This window comes from Miscanthus floridulus, chromosome 2 (assembly GCF_019320115.1).
Source record: "Miscanthus floridulus cultivar M001 chromosome 2, ASM1932011v1, whole genome shotgun sequence".
NCBI classification, from domain to species: domain Eukaryota; kingdom Viridiplantae; phylum Streptophyta; class Magnoliopsida; order Poales; family Poaceae; genus Miscanthus; species Miscanthus floridulus.
Window position 1 is genome coordinate 72,843,726 of NC_089581.1, and position 13,828 is coordinate 72,857,553.

The following is a 13,828-nucleotide window of genomic DNA, read 5'->3' on the forward strand; positions in this document are numbered from 1 at the left end:
ATGGAGAGAATCATCTGGTACTTGACGAATAGCCACCATGTTGACCATAGGCGTAGGCTAATTGGCCTTAGGCAGATCAATCTTGTAGAGGTCGTCAACACGGTCATGCTCGGAGTGGTCAATGAAAAGGTGGTGGACGGTGTTTTGGTACGCAGATCCCGTACCCACCAGCCCAAAAGGATAGGGCCTCAGCATATTCTCCATTGGGGCTTCGTAGTTGGCTAGGCATAGGCCGGTCGTTGGGAGTGGTCGGCGTCGCACCATACGCCCTTCTGGAGTTGCTGTGATCACCAGATCTGAATCTTGCCACCCCGGATGATGTGGTCGAGCAAATTGCTCGGTCGTAGTGGCTCGGCGACCTTGGAGCGTAGGAATTTCGCTGCTCGTAGTTAACCGATTTAAGAATGAGTCCACGAGGAGCTGACATTCTGCTAAGCGGTCTATAACCCGATCGATAGATGCGATCAAATCGTCGTTGCTGATGGATCTCCTAACCTAGTGGTGGGACACCGAGATCAGAGATATTATTGAAGACGTTGGCATGATTGGCGCAAGGTGATTCTGCACCACCTCCACGATTTCCTCGACGCCATTGGCGCCGATGATCCAGTTCATAGATCTAACTGTAAAGGTCTGGCCTGGCTTCGGAAGGATCATGGAGCTCGGGAAGCGGACCATCTGGTTTGCCATGGAATCAGCCGTCATGGAATTAGCACGCACACCCCCTACCTAGCACGCCACTATCGATGAAATATGATCGGTAGTCTACTGAGAGGTATGCCTATGGTAGTAGATGAACAGGTGGAGGTGCGTGTGATGGGAACTAGATGGTGACATAGAACGCAGAGACAACAATTTAGGTAGATTCAGGCCATCAGCTTGACGTAATACCCTACGTCCTATGTCTTTAGTGGATTGTATTATGAGATGAGATGAAAATGAGAGGGTCCCTACCTGCCTTATATAGCTCAGGGGTAGGGTTACAGGCCAGTTAAATCTATCCTAATCGGTTTACATGATAGGAATTACAAATATTGCGGTATCTTAGCATATCCGAATGGATTTCCCTTGATCGCCAAGGATCTTCACGTAGCCTTACGAGGCACGCTAACCTGTGTCATGCTCCACATGATGTAATCTTGTGGCCTGGGTCTCCCCTAGCGGCTTGGCCCATGTTCAGCCATGTGGTATCCGGGGTTATACCCCCTGTTGTGACTAGGCTATAGTATTCCAGGCGCAAGCCCATTAGTGGCTAAGAGAGCCCGTTAGGATATTTAGTTTTATTTCTCAATTTTATTCATGGAAGTATAAATACTTGTAATTAGGCACAATTGGATTTTAAGCAAGAGTAATCATATTACTTGGCTTCCTTAGGGAGCCAAAAGTTTGCCCTAGCCGCCTCTGTTCTCTTCCTTGCGCGCGAGATCACGGCGCCCCACCGCCGATCCTCCATCTTCAAACCACGTCCAACCATCACCCATTCATACAACCTTCAATCCATCAGAGGGAGAGCACCGGTCCATACCAACCTGGTATTAGAGATGTTGATCCCCCTACCCTCCACCACCATGCCACCGCTGGCCGCAACCGCGCCACCACCTGTGTCCACCACCGTGCCACCACTGGCTGCAACCGTGCCGCCAGCACCGCCACTTGTGTCCTCCTCCACGTCGACGATGGTGCCAACACCGTCGCTACCGATGGGCACGCCAGCTGCCCCACGGGTCATCTTCACGCCCGAGCAAATGACGGCAGCCATCATCGATCTCAGCAATGGCATGGCGGAGATGCGGCTGACGATGCAGTCCATCCTCTAGTACCTCCACCCGCCGATGCCATCCTACGTAGCACCACCTCAGTCCTCCCTACTGTCTTCCCAGCAGATGTTGCCGATCTCAAACCCCTACGGGATGCCCACCGATGCTAGCCCATGGTCTTCCACCTCTATGCCGCTGCCGTCGACGAACGTCCCGATCCACATGATCCGATTCCCACCATCACCATCCTAGATACCAGCATGGGCCCTAGGGCAACCCAGCCCTATTTATACCATGGCCCCATCCCGGCCACACGTTCCCGCGACGCCCTCCACCGGTGCCATAATGGACCATGGGGGACCCGTGGCATCGGGTACCCTCGACGGCGGGATGGATGGCACCCTCTTCCACGGTAGCAGCGTGCTACCACCGGCCACCAGTGCCCCGAGCTCCAACGATAGTGCCTTCGAGGGTGGCGCTCCAGCGGCCGCACAGGGCAGCATGCCCCCAAAATTCCACAAGCTTGAGTTCACAACTTATGATGGCTCCGTGGATCCGTTGAACTGGCTCACGCATTGTGAGCAATTCTTTCGGGGCCAACTCACGCCGGCGTCGCAACGCACATGGATGGCATCCTACCACCTCAACAGAGCGGCCTAGACATGGTACTATGCCCTCAAGCAGGATGAGGGCATGCCTCCATGGGACCGTTTCAAGGACCTGTGTCGCCAACGTTTTGGGCCTCCTATCCGCAGCACCCGCCTGGCGGAACTAGGCCGGCTGCCGTTTCACTCTTCGGTGGAGGAGTTCGCCGGTCACTTCCAGGCGGTCCTAGCACACACCCGGAACATATCTACATGCCAGAAGGCCGAGATGTTCATGGGTGGTCTCCCAGACCACATTCACGTGGATGTGGAAATGCGAGATCCTAGCGACCTCCAGACGGCCATGTACTTGGCTCATGCTTTCGAACGTCGTGCCGAGGCCATGGTGGTGCCTACACAGCGTGGCACCCATCCTCCTCAGTGGTCGGGCCCTCCAGCATGGGCTCCCACGGGGGGTGCTACTCCAGCGGCTACATCCGCCCTTCTAGCGCCAGCATCTACAGGCTCGGGCGCAGCGATGCCTGCTCGGCCGTTCCAACGTTTATCGTCGGCCGAGATGCTCGAACGCCGTCGCTAAGGCTTGTGCTATAACTATGATGAGCAGTATGTACGTGGACACGTGTGCCCCCACTTGTTCTACTTAGAGTCCGCAGACTACATCGATGACGAGGGGCTCAATGCCGCGGACGCCGATGTGGCTGCATAGGCCGAGGAGTCGACACCTTCGGGGGCCACTGTTAATGCCCTTGTTGTTTTAGTGTACGCTCTTGTAGGGATCCAAACCTACCACACCTTGCTGCTGCCGGTTGTGGTTAATGGGGAACGCCTCCTCGCCCTGTTGGACATGGGTTCCACCCACACCTTCCTCTAGGGTACCATCATGCGCTGCCTGGGGCTCGTTCCATGAGGGGGGGGGCACCTTCTTGTCACCGTCGCCAACGGCGAGCGCGTGTTGTGTGAGGGGATCGCTCATGACGTTGCTATCACCATCGGCGGCGAGTCTTTCCCCGTCACCTACGTCGGCCTCACGCTCGGCTGCTTCAACTTCATCCTCAGCGTCGACTTCTCGGGACGTTGGGTCTCCTGCTCTAGGACTTCGAGGGCCTGACCGTGGCCTTCCAAAGGGATGGTCGACGCATGATGTGGCAATGCGTTGGTGCCCCTGGCGCTCCAACGAATCACCAGCCCCTGGTCACGGTCATGGCTGACCCGCATCACCCACTGCTGGAACAACTACTACTATAGCACGGGGCCATCTTCGACGAACCTCGTGGCCTCCCTCCAGCGCGGCCCTACGACCACCGCATCCACCTCCTACCCAGGACCGCGCCGGTGGCGGTGCACCCTTACCGATACCCGTAGCTGTAGAAGGATGAGTTGGAGCGGTAGTGTGCCGCCATGTTGGAGCAGGGCATCATCCGGCCGAGTACATCCCCGTTCTTCGCGCTGGTGCTGCTTGTCAAGAAGGCGGACGGGTCATGGTGCTTCTGCATCGACTATCGAGCGCTCAATGATAAAACATCCAAGGACAAATTTCCCATCCCGGTGGTTGATGAACTCCTCGACGAGCTTCACGGGGCTCGCTACTTCACCAAGCTCGACCTTCGGTCGGGCTACCACCAGGTGCGCATGCACCTAGCGGACGTCGAGAAGACCGCTTTCCGCACCCACCACGGCCACTTCGAGTTCCTGGTGATGCCGTTTGGGTTGTCCAACGCCCCGGCTACTTTCTAGGCGCTGATGAACGATGTCCTCTAGCCCTTCCTCCGCAAGTTCATGCTGGTTTTCTTCGATGACATTCTGATCTACAGCACATCGTGGTCCGAGCATCTCTAGCATGTGGGCCTCATCTTCACCGCCTTGCGAGCTCACGGCCTCTACCTAAAGAGGTCGAAGTGCTCCTTCGGGACCCTCTCTGTTGCCTACCTCGGCCACATCATCTCCGCCAATGGCGTCGCTATGGACAGCGACAAGGTGGTCGTGGTCGCCTCTTGGCCGACGCCTCGCTCCCCATGGGGTGTGCGTGGCTTCCTCGGGCTCACCGGCTACTACCAGAAGTTCATCCATGACTTCGGCTCCATCGCGGTGCCACTCACGTGTCTCCTACGCAAGGAGGCGTTCATCTGGATAGCGGTCGTCAACAAGGTGATCGCGATGTCCCTTCGTTGTGCGACCGGCGACCGCCCGTGCTCATGGGTGGACTGGCTTTCGTGGGTGGAGTACTGCTACAACACGTCGTTCCACACGACGCTCTGGGCGACGCCGTTTGAGGTAGTCTACGGCCGGCCTCCGCCGCCCCTCCTTTCCCACAGAGAGGGGGGCGCTGACACGGAGGCCGCGGACACCATGCTCCGGGACCAGGACGCCTTCCTAGTGGAGGTCCGGGAGCACCTTCTTCAGGCGCAGCAGCATGCCAAGCACCGCTACGACGAGCATCATCGCGCTGTGGACTTCAACGTCGGCGACTGGGTACTCCTTCGTCTACTCCATCGACCCACCCACACTCTCGCAACGCCGGCAAAGGGCAAGCTGCGGCCGCGATACGCTGGCCCTTTCTAGATCCTGGAACGTATAGGCTAGGTGGCCTACCGCCTGCAGCTACCAGAAGGTGCACGTCTCCATGACGTTTTTCATGTTGGCTTGCTCAAGCAGTGGAGGGGTGATCTCCCCACGGCTACGGCGGCCGTGCCGCTTGTTCAGGATGGGCGCCTGCTGCCAGCTCCGGAACGTGTTCTGCGTGCTCAGCTCCGCCGTGGCGATTGGAAGCTGCTGGTCAAATGGCGCGGACTTCCCAACGACGATGCGACATGGGAACCGCTCGATGACTTCAAGACTCTTTACCCCGATGTCCAACTCGAGGACGAGCTGTTTGTCAGGACGAGAAGAGATGTTATGACCGGGCTACAGTATTCCAGGCGCAAGCCCATTAGTGGCTAAGAGAGCCCGTTAGCATATTTAGTTTTATTTCTCAATTTTATTCATGGAAGTATAAATACTTGTAATCAAGCACAATTGGATTTTAAGCAAGAGTAATTACTCTGCTTCCTTAGGGAGCCAGAAGTTTGCCCTAGCCGCCTCTGTTCTCTTCCTTGCGCGCGAGATCACGGCGCCCCGCCGCCGATCCTCCATCTTCAAACCACGTCCAACCATCACCCATTCGTACAACCTTCGATCCATCAGAGGGAGAGCACCTGTCCATACCACCCCCACACTAATCCAAAGCTCAAGATGATTCAAGTGAAACCCACGTGGACATTAACATAAACAAGTCAAAAAATCGTATTGCATAACTGCTAGGAGATAATACAAATTGAACACTTATTCTAAAAGGTGAGCTAAGATACAATGCAAATAGAACACTTATTATAAGGTGAGACATTAGTTACTCTGTTCTTTTTTTCCTCAAACACACATGCCAAAACCTATATATGAAGATGTCGTTTATTTCTGTAGGATGGAAGAAAACTGCTAACATTTAGAATGACACGCCACTTTGGAATGACGATTCCAATGCACATGCCCACTTGTCCTGTTAGCTTCGTTGAAATGCCAGGCTAAAAATATCGTTGGCTGATTTATTACTATAGTTGATAAGTTCAAGCGAGTAAGGGCCATAAAAAGCAAAGTATTTACTCTCTGGCAAACTGCAAAATCAAAGTTTTACAATGCACATGCTCACTATTGGGTTTTTCTTATTCTTAGTTCCAACCATTATATGGAAATTACACTCGAAAATGACAGAACTAGGAGGGTAGCACAACCACAGCCACTTTTACGCATCGGACTGGAATCCTTAGGGAGGGGAGAGGTGGATGGATGCATACAGGAGTTCTGATTTCGTCCCTGTTTGCACACTATAGTATTATAGGTGGTATTAAGAAACTACAGTTTTGGTATTTATAGATGTGCAAAACCATAGTTTAGAAAAAAAGAAGTCTAGAGTTGAGCAACTCCAAAAGACCACAGTTTTAGTGATACTATAATTTTTAAAACCATAAATTTTATTACATCCAAACACTTCATTTGTGCTCCAAAACCAAAATATTTACAAAACGTATTTTTTCTTCTAAATTGTAAAAATACTTTGCATCCCTGCATGTCCATCTTGCATTACTCGATTTTTGAATCATCATCTTCAAACAGGACAGCCTCGTCTGCCTGGGACAGTTATGATTGACCGCATCATCCTCTCACAAAGAGATAAAAAAAGAGCACGCATCAAGGACAAGGACAGCAGTTGGCACGATTATGCCTCGACCCTAAGGCCTTCCTAGGATTTTGAATTTTTTTTAACAGTATTGTAGCTGGAATATTTCGAGCGGTCAACGGAGCAAATGTGCATGCCTTGCTCTCACAGGAATTGTAGTCCACAACTGCAGGCTATACTACCACATGATTCTGAACAATATATCTTCAAACACCTGTCCCGCGATTGAGATGTGACTCTTACACAGACCTTGAGGTCACGATTCAGTCACTGTCTCGAGAGGAGAAAATCCTCTTCAGAGCATGGGGTAGCTCCAGCACAATGTCTGCGTATGCTGAAACACAGAATAGGGAGGGGGCAAATAGATCAGAACAGAGTTCAGCACAAAGCTATGTATGCTGTAAGGCAAGGTGGACAGGAAGCAACCTTCTGGTAGACACAAGGTCTTGAGTGCTTCCTCGGCGTATGAAAGGTGAAAAGGTACTGGTTGCGCTGGCTTGAGCACTGCTGCTTCTTGTGGATATTCTCTTGGCCGAGCGAAGTGGCCAAGCCAAGACCCTTGCTTGACTCGGCAGGGTCTGCAGTAGATCCGAATATCGGATACTGATTGTAACCTTGCTGCTTATAAGTGGCAAACAGATCAATCTCTACAAAATGTGCAACATGCCACTTACGCATATAGCAACTTATAATCAGTATGCAATAAACATGCATGCTGCAAGATAACAAAAAATAAATAAATGGCTGCACTAGGTGTACATATTCGACGAGTGAGTGTACAAGCAACATAACAGAACTTATTGATGCAGATCCTAGCATTAGCAGTAATTAAATATTATCCTTACCACTCAAAATCCTCCAATACAAACTCTATCATATTGTAAGGAAGACTATGGAACAGCTCGCCAATTTGGTTCCCGTAGAGCTCCTTGATAAGACGAACCTTGAACATGAAATAGAAATTAGCAATCTACTGTCAAAGGCTGTATGGCCCATCTGTCTCCAGCTTCCACACTTGACGCTAGCTACAATCTTTACAGCTATAAATGCCTCAACAGTTGATTGGCCAAATGGTAGAAGCTAGAAGGCAATGTCATGGCGCATATTCTCATATCAATTATTTTCTAATACTCAGGGTTTCAATATCAGACATGGAGCAGAACCAAAGTCAACCAGTAGCACAGATTGGTCAGTTTCTAGATGAGGTCATATATGAGCAAAATTTAAGACATGTCATAAAGTTACTAAATGCACATATATGCAAAACAGAAACAGCAAAAAAGAAAAAAAAAGTCCTAATATACATAAAATGCTCCCAACTATGGAGAAAAGAGATATCATATTGTAACTCCTTTTCTGAAAATGATAACTGCAATGTGCACAGCTCCTGCCATGCGCTGCTCTGGCTGACTGAGAGTTTGCAGCAAGACATTAGACTAGAGGGTTCAACTTAGGCAAAGACAAATGAACAAGAAGTGCTAGAACTAGAGTTGTCTCAAGCATTTTAGATTGGGATGAATACACCTAACTAGAGATCTTTGCAACAAAAAGTTAATTGATCATCTGTGATGACATCTTTGATGGTTTGGTTTCGTGATTATAAACCTTTTCACTTGTTACAATTTACAAACCTAACTTCTGAAAATAACAATATGAAACATCATGGCTATGTTTGACTATATAATTAGTAAAAGCCACTATTGACCATCTTCTAAATGATAAATTGGAGGAATATACAGAAACATATTAAATCTTCAAACTCAGTTGAGCAACATGGAGACCATCAGATCAGATTCATTATGTCTCACCTAAACTAGACCAATGTTTAAAAACAAGATAACTGCAAGTCAAGTACTGTAGCAGAGGTGAACAATAATTATGTTAAACTAATTTCTAGCATTACATAATAGAAGATAAGGTAATTTGAATTATAAAAAACACAGATAAAGTGTGTAGTGACTCCTACTAGCTGATACTGACCTGCTCTCTCCTGTCAATATAAGCCTGTAAAATTTCTTCAAGATGATCAATGAATTTCTACAAGGAAAAACAACTATGTTAGCATATGGAACTTTGTATTTAATTCATATGGTAATAGCAGAGCTGTGCGAAAACTTACAATGGAATTAGATGACAAGAGATCACTTTCTAATTCACGTATGGGCAGAAAGAAAGGTAAGGTGTGTTCAACCACAATCATCTTTTCCAGGAATGACTTGCTTTCCAAAACACAATGAAAAATTTCACAAGGCTCTCCTGCAAAATAGAATGACTGTGTTTATATACTACAGAAAATCACGTGTTTAGAGATTTGGGCGTATCATATCATGTCTTTTCATCCTTTTAAAGCTAAACTACCGCACTTAGCTTGTATTATCAATTATTATTCACAATACTATAGGTCTGCATAGTGCAAAAGATTATGTTATTGTTTATAGTAAACTATTTGTATGGGGTTTCCAAACTGCTATGTACAACAGGAATAAAGTTTTCAAATAGGAGAAAAACCAAATATTTGTCTGAAAATGCAATAAAAAAAAAGTTATAGGTAATCACCAGCAAAGAATGTCTCATACTGTATGCCAATCCTCGCTCCATCCAAGCAATAGATAACCTATTAAAGAGAAGATATTTACTTTAATTGACAGATTAAGAAAAACTAAATCTAGCATGGATAGTCTTTACCAATGACAAGACTCATTCTGGAAAACAATAATAGCATGATGGTGCCCCAAAACAATGCATTTATGATAATTCATAAGGGCATCATAACCATATTTGAGGTGGAGTAAGGAAGCTGAAAGTTCCACAAGTTCTAGATACAAAAACAAAATTTCAGCTCATGAATCACCACTTTCCACACCAGCCAACACAAGCACTGGTTACTGGTTAGTATATATACTATATTGTGATGACAAGGAATCATATGATATGCCACTACAACCCAATCCCAACTAATCCACATATCAGTCAACACCAAAGTCAAAAGGAACAATTAGTGCAAGAGGAAATAAAGGTTAACCAGGCAAATCAACAAGGAGAAAAAAAATCCTACCAAAGCAGCACCAACCTCAGCATACATGCTAACCAGATACAAAACTATATTAGAAAAGGCAATGATCTGGGGAGCAAATGCTACCTTATTTCTAATCCTATATGTAGTCCTTGATTGAAATGGAAGATCTGCTGGAACATTTACTTGATTGGCCATGGCCTTCCTATCAGCCTCCATATGGACCTGGTCTACGAAACAGAGCAAACTTAACAAAAACTCATAAATCACAGAACAAATAGTCTGTCTCATGTAACAAGAAAATTAAGGGTGCTGAACACACATTAAATACCTTCTCACGGATGGTTGCCAGTAAACCATCATTCCACTCATCATCATCTATTGAAATCTCTACAGAATGCCAAAAGAATGTGTCGACAATTCTCCAAGAGAACAATATGATTCACAGCACAACAATTTTGTGATGCTGGCATTAGAACGTTAAATGCTACATATAGTCAAAACCAAGTACAAGATTATTCCACCTCTTCAGAGATTACAAGACACTTCAAGAAACAAACGACATATATTATCGACTTCTCCTACTGAGCTACCTTTTGGTAGTAATATCTTTTGATACATTGAATCTGTGTAGAGGTCATTCCACCAGAGCTCAGACTAAACTGAAACCTGCGACAAACATGACAAATATACCCTGGCCCTGTCCACCATAATGTGTTGCTAACACTTCCTTACACCCAGAAACACAGCTACACCTAACCAACAAAATTATGTTCAGAATTAACTTGAAGAGTTGTAACACTTGCTTGCAATGTTATATTCAGGCACTACTTCAAATACCTTTTAGCTTTATGAATGGATGGAAAACACAATTTTGTATTCCTACATAGAGAATATATGTTATAGTTCTTGATCTCTGTAGTCTGTACCTGTGATCTACAGATCAAATCTGGCTAACTGAAGGATCCAAACCATCTAAAGAAAGTTATCAATTGGAGTACATTGACACAGTTTGTTCAACAGATCATGCTTTCCATTTATAACAGAAAGATGATTCTGTTCATCCAACAGCCTGCACCACTTCAGTTGTAGTAAACAACTCTCAAATAGTTAATTCAGAACAGTGGCAACGTGCCTCCCAAACCCAGAAACATTCAAAATGATATCATATGTAGTGCACAGTAAAAAAAAAATTCTATCAGTCTGTCCTGTTGACTGATAAAAGTTAAAAACTGATCAGCACCAAAGGGATGTACTGTCAGAACTTAATTAGCCAAACAAGAAAAGACTTAAGATTCAATTGCAGTGTCAGCACATGAGAGTTCAAACTTGAAACACATGCCGGTGGTTATAACTAAACAGATATTCAACACACGATTGACAGATGTCTTTCCCCAAACTGTCCAGGATTTGTGTAGGTTAGCAGGTAATTCATCTATTTAACACTTACTCTCAGAACTAAATTAACCAATTTGTTTTGGAAACAATACGAAGCATAGTTAATAGCTTGGTCTTGCCATAAGTTCGAGGAGACCATTAAATATGCAGAAGAGTATTATTACTAGTTCACCCATGCCCTACATCCATATCTCTGTGCATATATATAAATAATAACATATATGAATTGACAAGCTTACTTATATAACTAGGTAACAAAGATCCATTCCAATGTATACCTTCGGTTTGAGCAGCACGTGCAGCCTCAAATTCTTTCTGTAGGCGCTCAAAAATCAGCTTATCAGAATCCCTAAAGTAAAAAAAAAAAAACTTATGAAGTAGAATAGTAGTTTTACAAAGCATGAAATTGCTCAGAGAATGAGCAGTGAGTATAAAAACAAGCAGCAAAGGAAACAAGATGAAGGAAAAAATATATCCAGTAAAAACTACCCACAGCCAACTTTCAGAAGATTGTCCAGAATATTGCTAGATGTACATTAATATAAATATCCTCCAAACGTCAGAGTTTAGAGGGTATGCGTTTTGAGTTAAGAGTAGCGCACACTAGTACTCGTCTGACAGGACAAAGAATTTAGACTCTATTCTAGTAGTAGAAGCAAAGAATCTATATGGATTAAAGAAATATAGCTCAACCGAAACTTTTTCTCAAAACACCTGCCACGTGACATGTTCAAATATCAAACAGGAAGTAGTGGGAGCTTTCTGCAGAAAATCACATTCCTTGGGCTAAATGCCAATAATGTTAGAAGCATTAACCAAGGAAAAACAATTACCAACATACAATAGCATTAGCATAGCAGCATTATAAATCAAACCAGGCTTATTTATATAACATAACTACAGTAGTGTTCTTTTTTATACGAAGATTTTGGATCACGAACTTCTTGAAATGAGCCAATAACACACTTCAGTACAGAAGACAACCCTATAATCCGAAGAAAGATGCCAAATCCATTTACATAAATTTAATACAGATGGTTCTACCAACCACTATAATTCATTTTTTATTACTTTTCCTGTTTCAATTGAGCACCATCGCAAGAGGTACAGCAGTTAGGAACAGATATAGAAAAATACAGTTGGATTCAGGTTTGCATTGACTGTTAACAGTGAAGGAACAAAGGCATAGATGAAATGGGAACAGAAGAGCTTAACAAGTAGCTCACAGTTTGCAAATTAGTTCTCAATTTGAAGAGTAACAAGAATTCCACTATCGTAAATTGTTACATGCCAAAGTACCTAAACAATAATTATCTTAAACAGTGAGCTGGTCTGCATCCATGGGAAGCTTTTGCAAAGTTAAAGGAGTACCGTGAAAGGCGCTCTTTCAGATCTTCATGCCTTTTGAGGATGTTTGACACTGCAAAACAAAATGATAAAAAAAATGAGTTAAGGCAGCACCTTTTGCATGATTTATGGCATTCCTATAGAATTATTAAGCATGTGAGGGGTAGAAAGTCCCCTTCATCACGACACAAAATAACGTTCGTTGGGGACAGGAAAAAAAAGTTCTTACGCCTTGCGCGTGTGGCCTCAAGTTTTGCATCGTCATCCCTTGCATAAGTCTGCGGTAAATAGAAGGATAGGTGGAAAACCTCTTAAAATCTCACAGAACATATTGAAAGAGTACTACAAAGAAACAGACAGGTAAATGATAACATACAAACAATCCTCAGATTGCCACATCAATTGAGTTCTAACAGAGGAATGAAAAATAAATAATTTAACACTGATATACATTCATATCTGTGCATGAAGTACACATACATTTCTGTACTGACTGTACAAGAACTAATAAAGTCAATTTAGTTGCACTTCAAAGCACAAATTGATTTCCATAGCAATAGGTGTTAGTTAAACACCAGGAACTGCAGGCTGTTGCTGACATTGGCAAATCAGCAAAATTGAGTCCGGCACTCTAGCTCACAATAAGGAAGACCGCACTATAGTCAGACTCATGGTTTTTCTATGGTAAAAAGGCATCCTAAAAGTCCAATATAGAGCCTGAGTGGTCGAAAAGAAAATGCAAAACTAAAATACAACCATCGTATGGTTCACAATGAATGTAGGTACAGACTGTTCTTGCTCAACTCATCACGAAAACTACAGTATCTATCTGACGAACTCACGGCAAAGATAATGCGATTTCATTAAAAAAAATCTGGGCCGTTCAAATTTAGGTGGTCGACCTCACCTCCGTGGGCGCCATGATGAATCTGAGCGCCCGCAGCTGGGCGACAAGTTGCCCCTGCAGTAGGGGCCCCGAGACGGTATCTCCCTGCGACAGCGGCTAGGAGACAGCGTCTTCCCTTCGGCTGCTGCCCTGCGACGGCGGCCCGGCGTCCACGGCCCCGGCGACCTGCGACGGATGCGCAGCGACTTCCGGTGAGGGAGGAGGGGTGACTAGGCGGTTTTGATGCGACCCGATTCGCCGTTCCGGTCCGACGAGCCGGCTCCGCCGGCGCTTCCCTAGGGTTTTGCAGGAACGAGAGCGTGCGGCGCGAGCGCGATAGGGGCAGAGGGGTGGCATTTGCGTGTAATTTTCAACTGCGGGTGTGGGTAGTTTTGTTTGGTTTCCATTTCACAAGTCTACACGGAGTACTCCCCCGTCTCGGATGACGTTATGAAATAAGTGTGATCAAACTTTTCTAACTATAACTAAATTTATAAATAATACGTATAATATTTATATCTCTAAATAAATTTAATATGACAGTATATTTAATGACTTATCAATGATATTAATTATATATTATAATTATTAATATTCTTTTATAAATAATTGGTT

At 45.4% G+C, this 13,828-nt stretch overlaps 2 pseudogenes; one reads left to right on the plus strand and one right to left on the minus strand.

The window, feature by feature from the left end:
* Window positions 1-2,147: 2,147 nt before the first annotated feature.
* On the plus strand, window positions 2,148-3,233 carry LOC136536712 (uncharacterized; annotated as a pseudogene).
* A 3,121-nt stretch (window positions 3,234-6,354) lies between these two features.
* Window positions 6,355-13,635, minus strand: LOC136539114 (uncharacterized; annotated as a pseudogene).
* Between the last annotated feature and the right edge of the window lie 193 nt (window positions 13,636-13,828).